The sequence below is a fragment of the Callospermophilus lateralis genome, chromosome 5 (genome assembly GCF_048772815.1).
Source record: "Callospermophilus lateralis isolate mCalLat2 chromosome 5, mCalLat2.hap1, whole genome shotgun sequence".
NCBI classification, from domain to species: Eukaryota; Metazoa; Chordata; class Mammalia; order Rodentia; family Sciuridae; genus Callospermophilus; species Callospermophilus lateralis.
In genome coordinates, this window is record NC_135309.1 from 52834549 (window position 1) to 52853285 (window position 18737).

Consider the following 18737-nt stretch of genomic DNA (forward strand, 5'->3'; position numbering starts at 1 on the left):
ATGTTCATTTTTTCTGAAAGAAACAATCGTACTAAATAAAATTCTTTTGTAAATTTTGGTGATGGAATTTCTCAATCATAAACTCTCATCTCCCAGTTAATATTATGTTTCACCTGTTTAAAAACAAACAAACAAACAAAAAATAACAAAGGACTTGAAAAGCAAAGGTTTTTTTTTCTTCATAATGAGGTCATTGTAGAATGATTCCATAATGCAGAATAAAGGTTGAAACGAGTTTTTAACAACATAAAAATGAAGAAGAAACTGACAGAATTTTGTTAAAGTGCTAAAGACATCTGGCTTGCTTCTATATAAATCTGAAACATCCTGTAGCTTATCCACAATACTTCCTCCTTCTATTTTTTCTGGAAAAAAAAAATCAACCCTGCCAGCTTGTCTATGACCTCAAAGATACTTAGAACTCAAATACCTTTCTAGGTATTATAATGTGGATTCTTATAATAAAATCCCACTTTCTTACGCTTGTCTGAAGAAATCTCTGGTGTTTTGTTTCAAAGAATTAAATATTGGCCTACTCGGATTCTTCTTAATGAATTGAATGTGGAGAGATCTCAATGAAAACTCTTTAAAACCAGAAAATTAGTGACACTGGATCATAATCTGACAGCAGGAATTCCATCTTCCATTTTTTGTTCAAAGGAGGTTAACAAGGCTGACTCTACTTTGAAAGCACCATCTCAATTAGGAAATTTTCATTGCTTTAACCTCCTGGCTAGAAGTTAGTGCTCATGAAGTGTTCCATCCTTCCTCCTAAAAAATAGGGTCAGAGGGATTTGGGAATGATTTACAAACCCAAGCAGCTCCAGAGAACAACTGGGCATCAAGAGCACATTTCAAAACCATTGTCTTGTAGTGTGGAAGGACTTGGATAAGAGGTTCAGGGTAAGTAATGGACATAGGAATAGGGAGGTAGAGTAAGGGTAATAATATTGGAAGACTGGATACAGTCAGAGACTTAAAGAATAAGGAAGACTCTGAGAATGTCTGGAGATTCTAAAATTTTAATTATTTTCTGCTTTTACACTTTACTGTTTTGGCAGATAGCCTTACTCTAATAAACATATTTGACAGTCATTCATATTGACATCATAAAGAGGTATTTACACCTCTCCTCAGACTATTCCCAAAGGACTTAAAAACAGCATACTACAGGGACACAGCCACATCAATGTTTATAGCAGCACAATTCACAATAACTAAACTGTGGTGCCAACCTAGATGCCCTTCAGTGGATGAATGGATAAAAAAAATGTGGCATATATACACAACAGAATTTTACTCAGCATTAAAAAATAACAAAATCATGGCATTTGCAGGTAAATGGATGGAGTTGGAGAAGATAAAGCTAAGTGAAGTTAGCCAATCCCCCCCAAAAAACAAATGCCAAATGTTTTCTCTGATATAAGGAGGGTGACTCATAGTGGGGTAGGGAGGGGAGCATGGGAGGATTAGATTAATTCTAGATGGAGAAGAGGGGTGGGAGGGAAAAGGAGGGGGAAGGGGATTGGCAAGGATGGTGGAATGTGATGGACATCATTATACAAAGTACATGTATGAAGACTTGAATTGGGTGTCAATATACTTTATATACAAATAGAGATTGAAAAATTGTGGTTTATGTATGTATTAAGAATTGTAATGCAAAAAAACCAAAGTATATGTATAAAGACATAAATTGGTGTGAACATACTTTATATACAGAGATATATTCTAATTGTAATGCATTCCACTGTTGTCATGATTTTAAAAATGTAATAATAAAATCAATTTAAAAAAAAGAAAAAAAAGAGATACTTACATTAAGCCAACAAAAAGTCAATACATATATCAGGATGTAATTGCCTGGGCAAAACTTCTATAAAATTCACAATGAAAAAAGTTAATGACAGTTGACTTGGGAAAAATAGAGAAACTCTTCAATAACAACACTTATATTTTTCAAGCAATATTTTATATTCAACTAATTAAGGTAATCAATTAAAATAATGAAAAAATTCATATGCTTTTGTGATGAATATAATCCCAAAGGTCATATGAATCAGAGTTAAATAATACACTGATTTTAAAAAATTTAAATGTTACCTGTTTGTGGTTGTTCCACTCTACTCTTAGGAGACCTTGTAAGAGCAGGGACCAAGAATGCTATATCAGTTTTTGTTTCTTCATTGACCAGCATATACCTGTCAAGGTTCCCTAAATAGTTGATGAACCAAGCTCAAGTCTCATAAGGGTCTTAAAACTAGTGTTTTACCTCCTCAAAAAAAACCAAAAAAACAAAAAAACAAAGAAAGTTGAAATAAATCAATTATTAGGATAAATGAGAGATATATAAAATAATATAAACAATAAATACAATAAAGGCCACCAAGATAAAAGTTTCTTCTTTGAAAAATCTGGCAGAATGGGAAAAACTTTTGAAAAAAAGAACAAATTAAAATGGAAGGAGAGGGCTGTAGCTCTAGCTCAGTGGTATAGTGCTTGACTAGCACGTGTGAAGCACTGGGTTTGATCCTCAGCATCATATAAAATATGAATAAATAAAATAAAAAGTCATTATGTCCATGTACAACTAAAATTTTAAAATGGGAGGAGATACAAAGTAATATTATAGATAAAAAGGGAGACACAATTACAGATGGAGGTTTTATAGAGAAAATGTGTGACTATGTGTAATTAATTTATATACTAGAAAAATTATCATATTTCCAGAAAAATATAACTTACCCAAACTGAAATAGTCCTATAATCACTAAAGAAATTGAAGTACATGTTCTGAACCTTCCCCTGTCACTATCTTCCTCCATCAGAAAGAAAATGCATCAGGTCAACATGGCCTCAGGAGTAACTCCTACCAAGGTTTCTAGGCTCATGTTGCTCCAAACTTTGACAAATTCTTCCCTAATTTTTTAAAGAGATAGTTTGGTCTCATTTGATGAGACCCAAACATTCTGATATGAGATTAGAAAACATAATTTTTTTACAGAAGGAGGCCAGGTATAGGAAGCTCACTCAATCATCTCTAGATGTAATTATTATCATTTACTACAATCCCTTCACATTCACTTTTTCTAGACACTAACTGTCTGACAGGCAGCTTACTCCCTCCATCTATTCATCTGGTGGCATCTGTAATCTGTGGTTCCTACCACTTTCTTAGTGCCCCTGTCCTGCTTTCACTTCCCTCATTACCCAGGTTAGGGTCCAGTCTGCTTTGCCATCAATCCTCAGTGTACATGTTCAAATCCTACCCCACCAGCAGGCTTTTCTGTCCTGAGTACACCCCACAAAGCCTCTCTGTTGGTAGAGAGGCAAAGCTTCAGGAACTGGGGGAGGGAAAGCAACATGCTGAACTTCATCTCCCACTCTGAATAGAGCAGCAGAGTAGGCATTGCATGTAACAGTTCTACTGATCTGCCACAATAGAGACAAAACACTGTATGTACCGAAAATATAAGCATCAGTGAATGGCAACTAGGTGCAAGATGAGTTGGAATCCCTACCCATCAAGCAAACTGAAAAGAATGTTAGATAGACTAGAACTCCAAATTTGAAGAGAGCACAAAACACGTCAATATGGGGTATAACTTTCTGCAACTCCATAGCCTGCTTGCCAACCCTCAGTATGGAGCCATACTCCAGGCTGGACATCAGATTCTACAAGTGTGAGAAGCACCTTTGGCAGTGAGGTTTATTGAGAGTCCATAATAGGAAGCTTGAGGAAACAGCAAAGCAAAGTTATTCTATTAGGATAAAAACACTATGAAGAGACTTACTATAAAAAATAAAAGCTACACAGTAAGCAAAAGAAAAAAAACATTAATGGGACTATAAAAAAATTAAAACTCTGGTACATCAAAAGATAATCTGAAGAGTGTGAAAAAGCACCCATGTAAAGGAAGAAAATATTTTCAAAATATATATCTGATAAGTGGTTAATATCAGAAAATGTGATAACATGTTGATACAACTCAATAACAAAAAGCAGGAGAGAGAAGATGGTGGGCTAGAGGGAGGAAACATTCTGTGTCGCTCTGTGATCCAGATCTCACCTAGTCAGAATACTGCATCTCTGAGAGTGTTAGAGGACCCCTATACAGCTGATTTCTGCAGAGGTCACTAACTCTGTGATCCCTGCGAAGGGCTCAGAGCCGCAGTGTTAGGACTCCGGACTCCTGGCTCCCAAAACCCAAAGCTCAAAGTTCTAGCCCACACAGGCTTGCCAGCGCTTAGCAGAATCACCTATCAGCACCTCTGCAGAACTCTCAGACTTCGCTCTGCTCCAACGCAGGTCACTAGGCTGCTACCTACCCACAGCACAATGTCATTGCCCTGCTCCCCCCACCTCACCAGGCACCCTGGCAGTCGAAGAAGACCGCCTCCATCTTGTATCACCTTTCTCACCATATTTAGTGAGAGCAGCTCCCAGATCAGATCTCCATGTGGCCAGGTACCAAGTTTCCAACTCCCCCTCTCCCCATCAGTGAAAACTCAACACAGTAACCACCATCAAGAAATAGCTCTCAGTTGGACAGGTATGCAGTGCATCCAGGGTGCCGCCCACCTGGTGTGAGTCTTGGTGTGAGAGGTCTCACAATTGGGAACTGCTAAGGGAGAGGAAGACAAGGCTAAAGTTTGGAGCCTAACAGAGAGACCAGGAACTGGGAAATCTCCAGGCAAGATAGAGAGATAGTATTGGGCACTCAAGTCATATGAGCCGTCCCAAAAAGAGACCCATGAAGTGCAATCTCCCTGCACGTACTGGTGGGTGGCACTCCCTACTTCCAGGTACCCTACACCACAGCTAGTCTTCCCATCCTGGTTACCTCCACCATCCTGAGGGCAGAGACACCAGCTTACAACAGACAACCCCACCTATTAGATGAGATGAGAAGCAGGAAAGATAGGGATCTCTAAAACTAGCAACACCCTGGTTTCTTCCTTCAAGTATTTTTTTCTCTCTATTTTCTATCCCTCTATCCTCTGGCCCTTACATCTCCAACATATGTGAAACCAAGAAGTTTGCATAAAATAGGATTTTGAGTCTGAGTCATCTGAACAATATAATATGAAAGTGTTCTATATGCTCCCTTTTTATTTTCTTTTTTCATTTTTCTTTCCCCCTCTAAATTTTACTATTTTAAAATCCTGTATTTTTCTAAATACATATGTGTTTTATGTATGCTACTGTCTTACCATGTACTTGTCTACCCTAAATTACTTCCTATCTATTCTCTTGCTACTAACCCTCTCTTTCACACTTCCTAAGATCTCTTAATTCTATATCTTCTCATCCTACCATTTCAGCGTATAATCCTATGCCTCAGCCCCAGTTCCTTGTTCACCGTCAGAAACCATAAACCTTTTTACAAAACTACTGATTATATTTTAGATAATAATTGAATACAACATTTTTGTACATTGAGACTAATCTGTAAACAATCTTAATAACAACAAATTGTTCATTGTTGATAGTGGGATCTGTTAACATTGTCCTTCCCTACAAACATCTTGGAACCCTATAAGAGCACTATTAACCTATAGGATAAAATCAATAAACTCCAGACCCACAGAGCTGAAAAGGAAGACACATGAGCAACATGAAAAGACAAGGGAAGAAAGTGCCCCAAATAAATCAAGACACCAAATCATTAGAATCATTGGCAGCCACAGCAGAAGAAATTACAGAGGAGTTCAGGATGTACATGATTAAAATGATCTATGAACTCAAGGAACATAAAAGAGAGCAAATACAGGCAGTAAAAGATCACTTTGACAGGAGCTACACAAACAAATACAGGAAGCAAAAGATCACCTCAACAGAGAGATAGAGGTTCTAAAAAAAATCAAAGAGAAATCCTTGAAATGAAAGAAACAATAAATGAAATAAAAGCTCAAATGAAAGCTTCACCAACAGAGTAGACCACTTGGAGGATAGGACATCATACAAGGAAGACAAAATATACAATATTGAAAAGATCATAGACCACACAGTGATAATGGTAAGAAACCACAAGCAGAACATTCAAGAAATATGGGATAGCATAAAACAATCAAATTTAAGAGTTATTATAGAGGTAGGCATAGAGTTCCAAAGCAAAGCAATGAACAATCTATTCAATGAAATAATATCAGAAAACTTTCCAAACATGAAGAATGAATTGGAAAACCAAATTCAATAGGCCTACAGGACGCCAAGTGTAGAAAATCACAACAGATCCACACCAAGGCACATTATAATAAAAATCAAATATACAGAATAAGGAGAGAATTTTAAAAGTCATAAGAAAAAGTAATCAGATTACATATAGGATAAAAATCAATTAGGATAATGGCAGATTTTTCAATACAGACCCTGAAAGATAGAAGATCCTGGAACAACATGTATCATTTCTGAAAGAAAATGAGTGCCAACAAGAATATTGTGTCCAGAAAAAATTAAGTTTTGGATTTAAAGATGAAATGAAAACCTTCCATGACAAACAAAAGTTAAAAGAATTTATAGCTAGAAAACCAGCTCTACAAAACATCCTTGGAAAAATTTATTCCATAAAGAGGAAATGAAAAACCACAATGAAAATCAGCAGAGGAATGTAGTACTCTAAAGGAAAAACTAATCAAAGAAGAAAAAATCAATTCAAGTTAAATAATAAAAATAATCAAATATGGCTGGGAATACAAACCATGTCTCAATAATAACCCTGAATGTTAATGGCCTAAATTCACCAATCAAAAGACATAGGCTAGCATATTGGATCAAAAAAAGAAAAAAGAAAACAACAACAACAACAATATGCTGCCTCCAGGAAACACATCTGATAGGTAAAGACATACACAGACTGAAGGTGAAAGGTTGGGAAAAATCATATCACTCACATGGACTGTGGAAGCAAGCAGGGGTTTCCATACTCATATTAAATAAAGTAGACTCCAAACCAAAGTTAATCAAAAGGGATAAAGATGGACATTACATACTGCTCAAGGGAACCATACACCAACAAGACATAACAATCATAAATATATATGCCCCAAACAGTTGTGCAGCTATGTTCATCAAACAAATTCTTCTCAAGTTCAAGAGTCAAATTGACCACAACACAATAATCTTGGGTGCCTTTAACACACCTCTCTTACCACTGGTTAAATCTTCCAAACAAAAGTTGAATAAAGAAACTATAGAACTCAATAATACAATCAATAACGTAGACTTAACTGACATATATAGAATATTTCAACCTACATCAAGTGGATACACTTTCTTCTCAGCAGCTCATGGACCCTTCTCTAAAATAGACCATATACTTTGCTACAAAATAACTCTTAGCAAACACAAAAAAGTAGAGATACTACCATGCATTTTATCAAATCATAATGGAATAAAATTCAAAATCAATGATAAAATTAAAAAAAATAAAAATTACCCTAACACCTGGAGACTAAACAATAGGCTACCAAATGAACAATCAGAAGACATCAAGGAGGAGATTAAAAAATTCTTAGAGGTAAATGAGAACACAGACACAATATATCAAAATCTCTGGAACACTATGAAAGCAGTACTAAGAGGAAAGTTCATTGCATGGAGTTCATTCCTTAAAAGAAGAAAAAGTCAACAAATAGATGACCTCATGTTACATCTCAAAGCCCTAGAAAAAGAAGAACAAATCTGCAAAAGCAGTAGAAGGCAAGAAATAACCAAAATTAGAACTGAAATCAATGAAATCGAAACAAAAGAAATAATTGAAAAAAATGACAAAACAAAGAGTTAGTTCTTTGAAAAAACAAATAAAATTGACAGGCCCTTAGCTATGCTAATGAAGAGCAGGAGAGAGAAAACTCAAATTACTAGCATATGTGTTTAAAAGGTAAAATCACAACAGACACTATAGAAATATGAAAGATAATTAGAAATTATCTTGAAAATTATACTTCAATAAAATAGAAGGTATTGAAGGCCTCAAAAATTTTCTAGAGTCATATTATTTGCCTAGATTGAACCAGGCAAATATACACAATTTAAACAGACCAATATCAAGTGATGGAATAAAAGAAACCATAAGAAGCCTATCAACCAAGAAAAGCCCAGGACCAGATGGATACAAGCCGAGTTCTACAAGACATTTAATGAAGAATTAATACTAATACTCTTCAATTTATTTCAGGAAATAGAAAAAGAGGCAGTACTTCCAAACTCATTCTATGAGGCCAATATCACCCTTATTCCAAAGCCAGACAAAGACACATGAAAGTAGGAAAACTTTAGACCAATATCTCTAATGAACTTAGATGTAAAAATTATCAATAAAATTCTGGCAAATTTAATATAAAACATATCAAAAATACTGTGCACCATGATCAAGTAGGATTCATCCCAGGTATGTTAGGTTGGTTCAACATACAGAAATCAATAAATGTAATTCATCACATCAATAGACTCAAAGATAAGAATCATATAATCATTTCAAGAGATGCAGAAAAAGCATTTGACAAAATACAGCACCCCTTCATGTTCAAAACACTAGAAAAGCTAGGGATAACAGGAACATATCTCAACATCACAAAGGCTATCTACGTTAAGCCCCAGGCCAACATCATTCTAAATGGAGAAAAATTAAAGACATTCCCTCTAAAATCTGGAACAAGACAGGAATGCCCTCTTTCACCACTTCTATTTAACATAGTTCTTGAAACATTGGCCAGAGCAATTAGACAGACGAAAGAAATTAAAGGAATACACATAGGAAAAAAAGAACTTAAATTAGCAATATTTGCTGACGATGATTCTATATCTAGAAGACCCAAAAAATTCCACCAGAAAACTTCTAGAACTAGTAAATTAATTCAGAAAAGCAGCAGGATATAAAATCAACACCCATAAAACAAAGGCATTTCTGTATATCGTGACAAATCCTCTGAGAGGGAAATGAGGAAAATTACCCCATTTACAATAGCCTCAAAAAAAAAAAACTTGGGAATCAATGAAAGATGTAAAAGATCTATACAATGAAAACTACAGAACCCTAAAGAAAGAAATCAAAAAAGACCTTAGAAGATGGAACGATCTACCTTGCTCATGGATAGGCAGAATTAATATTATCAAAATGACCATACTACCAAAAGTACTATACAGATTTAATGCAATTCCAATAAAAATTCCAATGACATTCCTCATAGAAATAGAAAAAGCACTCATGAAATTCATCTGGAAAAATAAAAGACCCAAAATAGCTAAAGAAATCCTTAGCAGGAAAAGTGAAGCAGGTGGCATCACTATACCAGACCTTAAACTATATTCCAGAGCAATAGTAAGAAAAACAACATGGTATCGGCACCAAAACAGACTTTTAGGCCAATGGTACAGAATAGAGGACACAGAGACTAACCCACAAAACTACAATTATCTTATATTAGACAAAGTTGCCAAAAACCTGCATTGGAGAAAAGATACTCTCTTCAACAAATAGTGCCGGAAAAACTGGAAGTACATATGCAACAAAATGAAATTAAACCCCTATCTCTCACCATGCACAAAACTCAACTCAAAGTGGATCAAGGACCCAGGAATTAAACCAGAGATTCTGTGTTACTAGAAGAAAAAGTAGGCCATAATCTTCATCATGTGGGATTAGGCACCAACTTCATTAGTAAGACACTTATAGCACAAAAATTAAAATCAAGAATCAGTAAATGAGACGAATTCAAAGTAAAAAGTTTCTTCTCAGCAAAAGAAACAATCTGTGAGGTGAACAGAGAGCCTACGTCTTGGGAGCAATTTTTTACCCTGCATATATCAGATAGAGCACTAATATCTAGGGTATATAAAGAACTCAAAAAGCTAAGCACCAAAAAAAAAAAAAAAAAAAAAAAAAAAACAAATAATTCAATCAATAAATGGGCCAAGGACATGAAAAGAAACTTCTCAGAAGAGGATATACAATCAATCAACAAATATATGAAAAAATGTTCATCATCTCTAGCAATTGGAGAAATGAAAAACAAATTACTCTAAGATATCATCTCACTCTAGTCAGAACGGCAGCTATTATGAAGACAAATAACAATAAGTGTTGGCGAGGGTGTGGGGAAAAAGGTACATTCACACATTGGTGGTGGGACTGCAAATTGGTGCAACCAACATGGAAAGCAGTATGGAGATTCCTTGGAAAAGTGGGAATAAAACCACCATTTGACCCAGCTATCCCTCTTCTTGGTCTATACTCAAAGGATTTAAAAACAGCATACTACAGGGACACGGACACATCAATGTTATAGCAGCACAATTCACAATAGCTCAACTGTGGAACCAACCTAGATGCCCTTCAGTAGATAAATGGATAAAAAAAAAATGTGGCATATATACACAATGGAATATTACTCAGCAATAAAAGAGAATAAAATAAATCATGGCATTTGCAGGTAAACGGATGACATTGGAGAAGATAATGCTAAGTGAAGTTAGGCAATCCCCCCAAAATAAATGCTGAATGTTTTCTCTTATACAAGGAGGCTGATTCATAGTGGGGTAGGGAGGAGGAGCATGGGAGGAATAGATAAACTCTAGATAGGGCAGAGCAGTGGGAGTGGAAGAGAGGGGTCTGAGGGTTAACAAGAATGGTGGAATGTGATGAACATCATTATCCAAAGCACATGTATGAAGACATGAATTGGTGTGAACATATTTTATATACAACCAGAGATATGAAAATTGTGCTGTATATGTGTAATAAGAATTGTAATACATTCATTCCATTGCCATTTATTTTTTAAAAATCTATTAAAAATTTTTAAAAAATAACAAAAATCAAACAACTGATTTAAAAATGAGCAAAAGACTTAGATATTTCTTCAAAGAACATGTACAAATGTTCAATAAGCACATAAAAAGATACTCAGCATCAGTAATCATTAGAGAAATTGCAAATTGAAGCCACATTCAACTAGCACTTCACAAACATTAGAATGACTATTATCCAAAACCCAGAAAAGAGTTACTAGAAGGATGCAGAGAAATTGGAACCCCTGTGCACTTTTGGTTGGAATATAAAATGATGCAAGCACTGTAAAAAAGTAACACAGAGGCTCCTCAAACAAATAGAATTATTGTATGATTCAGTAACTTCTGCATATATATCCTAAAGAATTGAAATCAAGATCTGTAGCAGATATTTATACATGCACCTTATAGCCACATTATTCACAATAGCCAAAGGGTGGAAGTAATCCACGTGTCATTAAAAATGAATAGATAAACAAAATGTGGTCTATTCATAAATGGAATATTATTCACCCTTAAAAAGAAAGTAAATTCTGTCAGCTGGCTATAATATAGATGAAGCTGGAAGACATTAAGCTAAGTGAAAAAAGAAAGCCAGTAACAAAAAGACAAATAATGTATGATTCTACTTACATGAGGTTCCTGGAGGAGTCAAATTCTTAGAGACAGAGGGTAGAATGGTGATGTCTAGGGACTGGGGGAAGGGAAAAATTGGGTGTTGTTTCTTAAAGGGCAGTATTTCCATTTTGCAAATAAATAAACGTTTGAAAAGAGATTGTGATGATGGTTGCACAACAATGTGGATGTTCCTAATACCACTAAATGTTATACTTTAAAAAACATTGAAAATGTTGTTACTTATATTTTATCTCAATTTAAAAAATTGTTTTTTAAAAGACAAAGGTTATAAAATCATGAAAGCATGCACATCGTATGGGAAGTGAGTCTCATGAGATTCCAACCAGATGGAATTAACACATTTCCTCTTCACAATATCTTCCCACTTCATTTGGTGGCTATGGAAATCTGTGATGCATCAGGGTGAGTAACTTTGAGTGTACCTGCTGTGGGAGGACTAATCACAGGTTCTCCAACTTGGGGAGAAACCAGAAAAACAAGTAAAACAGTTTAGAAGGGCTGACTGAACACAGTAAGTTGAGGGAGATCAATGAAGGCCAAAAGTATTTGAGTGAACTTGATGATTCTAGAACATTCTTGGTAAGACTACTCATAACAGGCACCAAATTACTTATTATACCCATGCAATCTGTAGAATGAAGTCTGTAGACTAATTGGACAAATGTATAGGCACTGGGGGTTGTTTATCCGATACCGAATGTAACAAAGAATCTAAAGGTTCTCCTTCTGAAATATGCAAAACTGACTCATGGATGATTAATCTAATCTTGTGGTTTGGGATAGCAATGATTTTATATAATTTAGAAAGGTCTGGCTCCACTTCCTATGGAAAAATGAACATTCTGATTTTTTTTTCCACATTCCCTTCTCCATGGCCAGTGTCACTGTGAAAAATATTTAAAGAAGTTTAAACAAAAATGGACAGTGAATAACATAAAATTAAGAAAAGGAATATAATAAACATGGTGTCTGCATGAATTGAGAATTTATAGAAAATATTCAAGAAATAAGAGAAAATGACAAAAGATAAGCTGGGAAGAGCTTTAATTTTTTTTTTTTAGTTGCAAATGTAAAAATAATTTTTAGAAAACCATGGTGCTAATTTAGCTTTTGGCAAGATTTAAATAGACAAATATTCAACCTATGACACAATTAGCTTCAAGAGCAGATGTTATGCTTCCAGGTTCATGGTGGTGCCAAGGGGTACCAGCACCTGTGATGCCCGAGGAGAGCAGTGAAGGAAGAGAATACAGCGATGACAGCTACTGGGAGTTAGGAACAGCAGGAAGACACACAAGGAACTGCCAATGGACTCCATCAGCAGCAGCACCCCTAACTTACTGGCAGCAGGATGGTAACTGAAGATCTGGTGTATCTAAAGCACACACCAGAAGGATGTGCTGTGTCCAAAGACACACTAACTCCAGGTGGCAAAAACTAATCAATATCACATTTCCTTTTTTTTTTTAATTGAAATTCCTCTTGATCTCGAGTTACAGAATGTTTATCTTGTAAAAGCCACCTTTCATTTTGTAAAGACGGCCATTTTATTGCTTGGGGTTTTGGACAAATCTCTACCTGCATATGTCATCATTATGCAGGTTGTGATGATTTATATCTATACCACAATAATTATTCAGCATTTAACCTTCCTAAGTCTTTCAAGACAACATCTATCAACCTAGGGGGTGTTCCTCTTGTTTGAGCAATTGCTAACACTGCTTGCCACTTTCTAGATATATTTCCCTTGGAAGAGTTCACTATAGCATAGCACACTTTCTTTCTAGAATCTGGAGAGGAACAAAATCACATTTTCTAATTAGATCTATATTTGTCCTTATGACATAGCACTAGGGGAGAATCACACATTCACTTGTAAATCCTCAAAAGATGACTTTAACTTTTTCAGCATTAGGTCTTAGTGATCTTTTCTTATTGAAATTTAATCAACTTATAGTTGATGAAACAGGCACAAGAGCATGGGAAGAGCAACTGTTACAACTCTAGAGGATGCCTGGTCTTCTTCCCATTATTTCTATTTCATGAATTTGATGTTTTTGAAATTTAAGTCTAAGGAATTCCCTTTTAATATAGATCAAGTACCTTGTCTCTTTTTTTCAAACTTTATAAAGAAAATGTGGATTTAGACTTACTTGATGCAGATAAATCCTGTGAGTATGAAAAAGATTTTATAGGGAGATATAGATCTGAATTCTGCTCCATCACATGGTAATAGGATCTTGCAGGAATTTCTTTGCTTCTCTGAGCTCCATTTCTGGTCAAGAATGGTTACCTCTGCTGTGTGTTGGGAGGTAGCAAATGAAGTGATGAAGCATATATGCTTAGCAGAGCACTAAGCACAGTGTAAATGTTTAAAAATTTGAAGATAAAAGTTTAAGAAATTTCTGTGTTCTTGTGTATGTTCTGAGGAGGATAAAGATGGGGAGACAATGACAAAAGAGAAGTACCACAACAGAGTACACTAATATCACAGGCTGCCTAGGATACATAGATAGGATCTTAATGTCCTTTCTAATAAGAATCACAGACTAGATTAAAAGATCCATCATCTGCAGCTCTCTCATAAAGCAGATACTGTATAAGATTCCTTCCACATCTTTTAGAGTTCAGTGGGTTCTACTGCATTCAACTTGGACCTGTGTTCAGACACATTTAGACTCAAGGATGACATCATCTCTAAAACAGATTAGAAGGAATTGAAAGATGTCACTTTATGTCCAGTCTCTAACATAAAGGTTAACAGATTTCCCTGTTTTCTTCCTTTCCTACTCTCTAGAGATGGGTCATTTCCCAAAGTAGGATGTATTTGTCCTATTTTTCCTTCTTTTGGTCATGTTTGGATTGAAAAAATCTTCCATTTGTATGTTGTTCTGGTCTGTTGGACCATCTTTTATCAGATTTCTTAGAATAGTACCTGATAACTTTCAGAGAGTCTTGAAGACTAAGCTGAAAACAACCAGCAGGTTCAAAACAAGCTCAGTGACCAAGGTCAACAGCACACCAGTGAGACCAATGTTTGTTATTTGAACATTAGAAATGTTTGACATCAACATGAAAAGGAGGGTTATTTGGTTAATGAATCTGGCACAGCTGCAGCTGGAGAGTCAGGGGAGGGTGAGATACTGAATGAGTTCAGAAACCAAGGAAGCCATTATGAACAAGCAGGGTCATTGCCAACATGTTCCTGCTTCTCTCTAGAAAATTTGAACTTCCTGTGAATCCTACCATTTAAGAGTACAAACCTTTCCACTGTGGGAGACTCAAATGCCTCTAGTGAAATGCCAACATAAATGAAAATTTAATTGCTTTTCACCTGCAGCACCTGTGCAAATAAATTGTACAAGGCTTCAGACAAGTTGAAGAGCCTCAGTATGTTATAGAAGGAACAGCTGGTCCGGTCAGTGTTCATTTGCCGAATGGTTTTTGTAATCCCAGCTTGAGCTGGAAAGGAATCTCTGGAAAGACAGCTAAGCCAGAGCTTCCATGCAAGAAGCATCTGTCACGTAAACAACTTCATGGGAGATGCCCGCCCTTTTGGCTGTGACAAATGATGAGAAAGGCCGCCATCTGAAAGAGCAACAATGCTAGTCAACATGTGTTTTCTGAAGTGACACAACAAGTTTCCATTGCCACTAGTTCATGTTGTTATACAACAAATTCATACGCACTAACCATCACTGACCCTGAGCCCTACAGTGTGTCAGAGATTCTCAAGTAAAGGAAATAAGATGATTTTACTCAAAAATAATGAATCACATACTTGAAAATCAGCTAGGATAAAAAGATACCCCCATACTCTTTGCCCACCAGGTATCACATTGTCTTACTTTTACTTTTGACTGCCTTCCATTTCTAGATCCTTTCCCATCCTTTGGGTTTAACTCCTGAGTGAGCAAACAGCTTGACTTTAGTGAGTATTTACCCAACATCTTCCTTCACTATCCAAATCTTGCTATGAATTTCCAAGGAGAGTACTTTGGGATGCCCTGTCCCCAGGTTCACAGGATGGGAATTCAAAATTCCCATGAGAAAGAGATTGAATGAAAAACACCAGGGAAACCTTCACTCTGAGGTGGATTGTTCTGAATTTCAGTCTTTGAGGAAAAAGATTTTTTTAAAAATGATGTTCATTTAAAATAATATTTTGGGGGAAAATACTTTAGCAATACTTCAAGGAAAAACAAATGACACTTGATTTCCTGTAGACCCTTTAAAATCTGAATGTTAAGTTAATTCATGATGATAATTCAGTACAACATGAGGGTCCAAATACTATTGGAAATATTATTACAAATGACTTTAAAGCCTAAGACAGTGGCTTGCAATTCTTACCCAGTACAGTTCTATCCTCATTGCCTAATAATTCTCTCTGCACATTTCTTTACACTTCAATCTTTTATCATTAACCAGACATCAGGCATAAATTAGGAGCTCAGTCAAAGTAATAGGAAATTATACCACTCTTATTTGGAACAACTAATAGTTTCCACTTAAGTGAAAGGAATTTTATTTTATACCAAATTCAATAATGCAGCTCTAATCTAGGACTTCAGTGTTATGCTCTACTTGCTGAACAAGAAGTTCAGTTCCTTCAACTCTTGAACTTCAGCAAAGAAAATCTGAGCTCTGTTTTTCTGTTTCTGCCACTGAGTTACTATGTAATTAACCTAAATCAGCTGAAATCCCTTTGACTTTGTTCTTCTTCTTTTGTTTGTTTTTTACCCATTTGGAAAGTGCCAATAATCCAACTTCATTCTACAAAGTCATCCGAAGTCAGAAATCTCATTTTAGGATTTTCAAACTGTTTTTGTAGAAGCCCATAAATTCTTCACAAAGACACGTGGGGCTGCGGAGTGGGCCGGGTGGGTGCCCTCCTCATCGCGGCCTTGGTAATTTGTTCTGATACAGTAACCGCAGGTGGATACTTGGAGACAATTTTAGCTGAGCGGCGTTTTGCATCGCCAAGTATACCCATACCTATGCTCACTCAGATTTGTAACCTTCCTCTCTACTCCCACTGCCTGGGTTTCGCAGGGACATTTTTGGAGTGGTTCTTCTTTTAAGGCCATTTTAGCGGTAAAATATTAACTCGTTTGGAGCGACTGGAAAATGCTTCGACTACCCACAGTCCTTCGCCAGATGAGACCAGTGTCTAGGGCACTGGCTCCTCATCTCACTTGGGCTTATGCCAAAGATGTAAAATTTGGTGCAGATGCCCGAGCCTTAATGCTTCAAGGTGTAGACCTTTTAGCCGACGCTGTAGCTGTTACAATGGGGCCAAAGGGAAGAACGGTAATTATTGAACAGAGTTGGGGAAGTCCCAAAGTAACAAAAGATGGTGTAACTGTTGCAAAGTCAATTGATTTAAAGGATAAATACAAAAATATTGGAGCTAAACTTTTTCAAGATGTTGCCAATAATACAAATGAAGAGGCCGGGGATGGCACCACCACTGCTACTGTACTGGCACGCTCTATTGCCAAAGAAGGCTCCGAGAAGATTAGCAAGGGTGCTAATCCTGTGGAAATCAGGAGAGGTGTGATGTTAGCTGTTGATGCTGTAATTGCTGAACTCAAGAAGCAGTCTAAACCTGTGACAACTCCTGAAGAAATTGCTCAGGTTGCTACCATTTCTGCAAATGGAGACAAAGAAATTGGCAACATTATTTCTGGTGCAATGAAAAAGGTTGGAAGAAAGGGTGTGATTACAGTAAAGGATGGAAAAACACTTGAGGATGAATTAGAAATTATTGAAGGCATGAAGTTTGATAGAGGTTATATCTCTCCGTACTTTATTAATACATCAAAAGGTCAGAAATGTGAATTCCAGGATGCTTACGTTCTGTTGAAAGAAAGAAAATTTCTAGCGTCCAGTCCATTGTACTTGCTCTTGAAATTGCCAATGCTCACCGTAAACCATTGGTCATAATTGCTGAAGATGTTGATGGAGAAGCTCTAAGTACACTTGTTTTGAATAGGCTGAAAGTTGGTCTTCAGGTTGTGGCAGTTAAAGCTCCAGGTTTTGGTGACAACAGAAAGAACCAACTTAAAGATATGGCAATTGCTACTGGTGGTGCAGTGTTTGGTGAGGAGGGTTTGACCCTAAATATTGAAGATGTTCAGCCTCATGATTTAGGAAAAGTTGGAGACGTCATTGTCACCAAAGATGATGCCATGCTTTTGAAAGGAAAAGGTAATAAAGCTCAAATTGAAAAGCGTATTCAAGAAATTACAGAGCAATTAGAAACGACAAATAGTGAATATTAAAAGGAAAAACTGAATGAATGACTGGCAAAACTTTCAGATGAAGTAGCTGTGCTGAAGGTTGGTCGGACAAGTGATGTCGAAGTGAATGAGAAGAAAGACAGTGTTACAGATGCCCTCAATGCTACAAGAGCTGCCTTGAAGAAGACATTGTTCTGGGTGGGGGCTGTGCTCTGCTTTGGTGCATTCCAGCCTTGGACTCACTAACTCCAGCTAATGAAGATCAGAAAATTGGTATAGAAATCATTAAAAGAACACTCAAAATTCCTGCAATGACTATTGCTAAGAATGCAGGTGTTGAAGGCTCTTTAATAGTGGAGAAAATTCTGCAGAGTTCCTCAGAAGTTGGGCATGATGTTATGCTTGGAGATTTTGTGAATATGGTAGAAAAAGGAATCATTGATCCAATAAAGGTTGTAAGAACTGCTTTATTGGATGCTGCTGGAGTTGCTTCTCTGTTAACTACAGCAGAAGTCGTGGTCACAGAAATTCCTAAAGAAGAAAAGGACCCTGCAATGGGTGGAATGGGTGGAATGGGAGGTGATATGGGAGGTGGCATGTTCTAATTCTCAGAATAGTGCTTTACCATTATTAATGAACTGTGACAGGAAGCTCAAGGCAGGGTTCCTCACCAATAACTTCAGAGAAGTCTGTTGAAGAGAATGACTGAAGAAAAGGCTGGTTGATGTTTAGGAAAATCACTATAACCATCAGTTACTGGTTTCAGTTGACAGTATATAATGGTTTACTGCTGTCATTGTCCATGCCTACAAATAATTTATTTTGTATTTTTGAATAAAGACATTTGTACATTCCTGATACTGGGTACAAGAGCCATGTACCAATGTACTGCTTTCAACTTAAATCACTGAGGCATTTCTACTACTATTCTGCTAAAATCAGGATTTTAGTGCTTGCCATCACCAGATGAGAAGTTCAAAAGCAGCCTTTCTGTAGAGAATAATTGTGTACAAAGTAGAGAAATATCCAATTATGTGGCAACTTTTGTGTAATAAAAATTT

The 18737-nt window shown here is 36.3% G+C and overlaps 1 pseudogene; it reads left to right on the plus strand.

Moving 5' to 3' along the window:
• The first annotated feature begins 16561 nt into the window (after nt 1–16561).
• On the plus strand, nt 16562–18331 carry LOC143641675 (60 kDa heat shock protein, mitochondrial pseudogene; annotated as a pseudogene).
• Nucleotides 18332–18737: the final 406 nt, after the last annotated feature.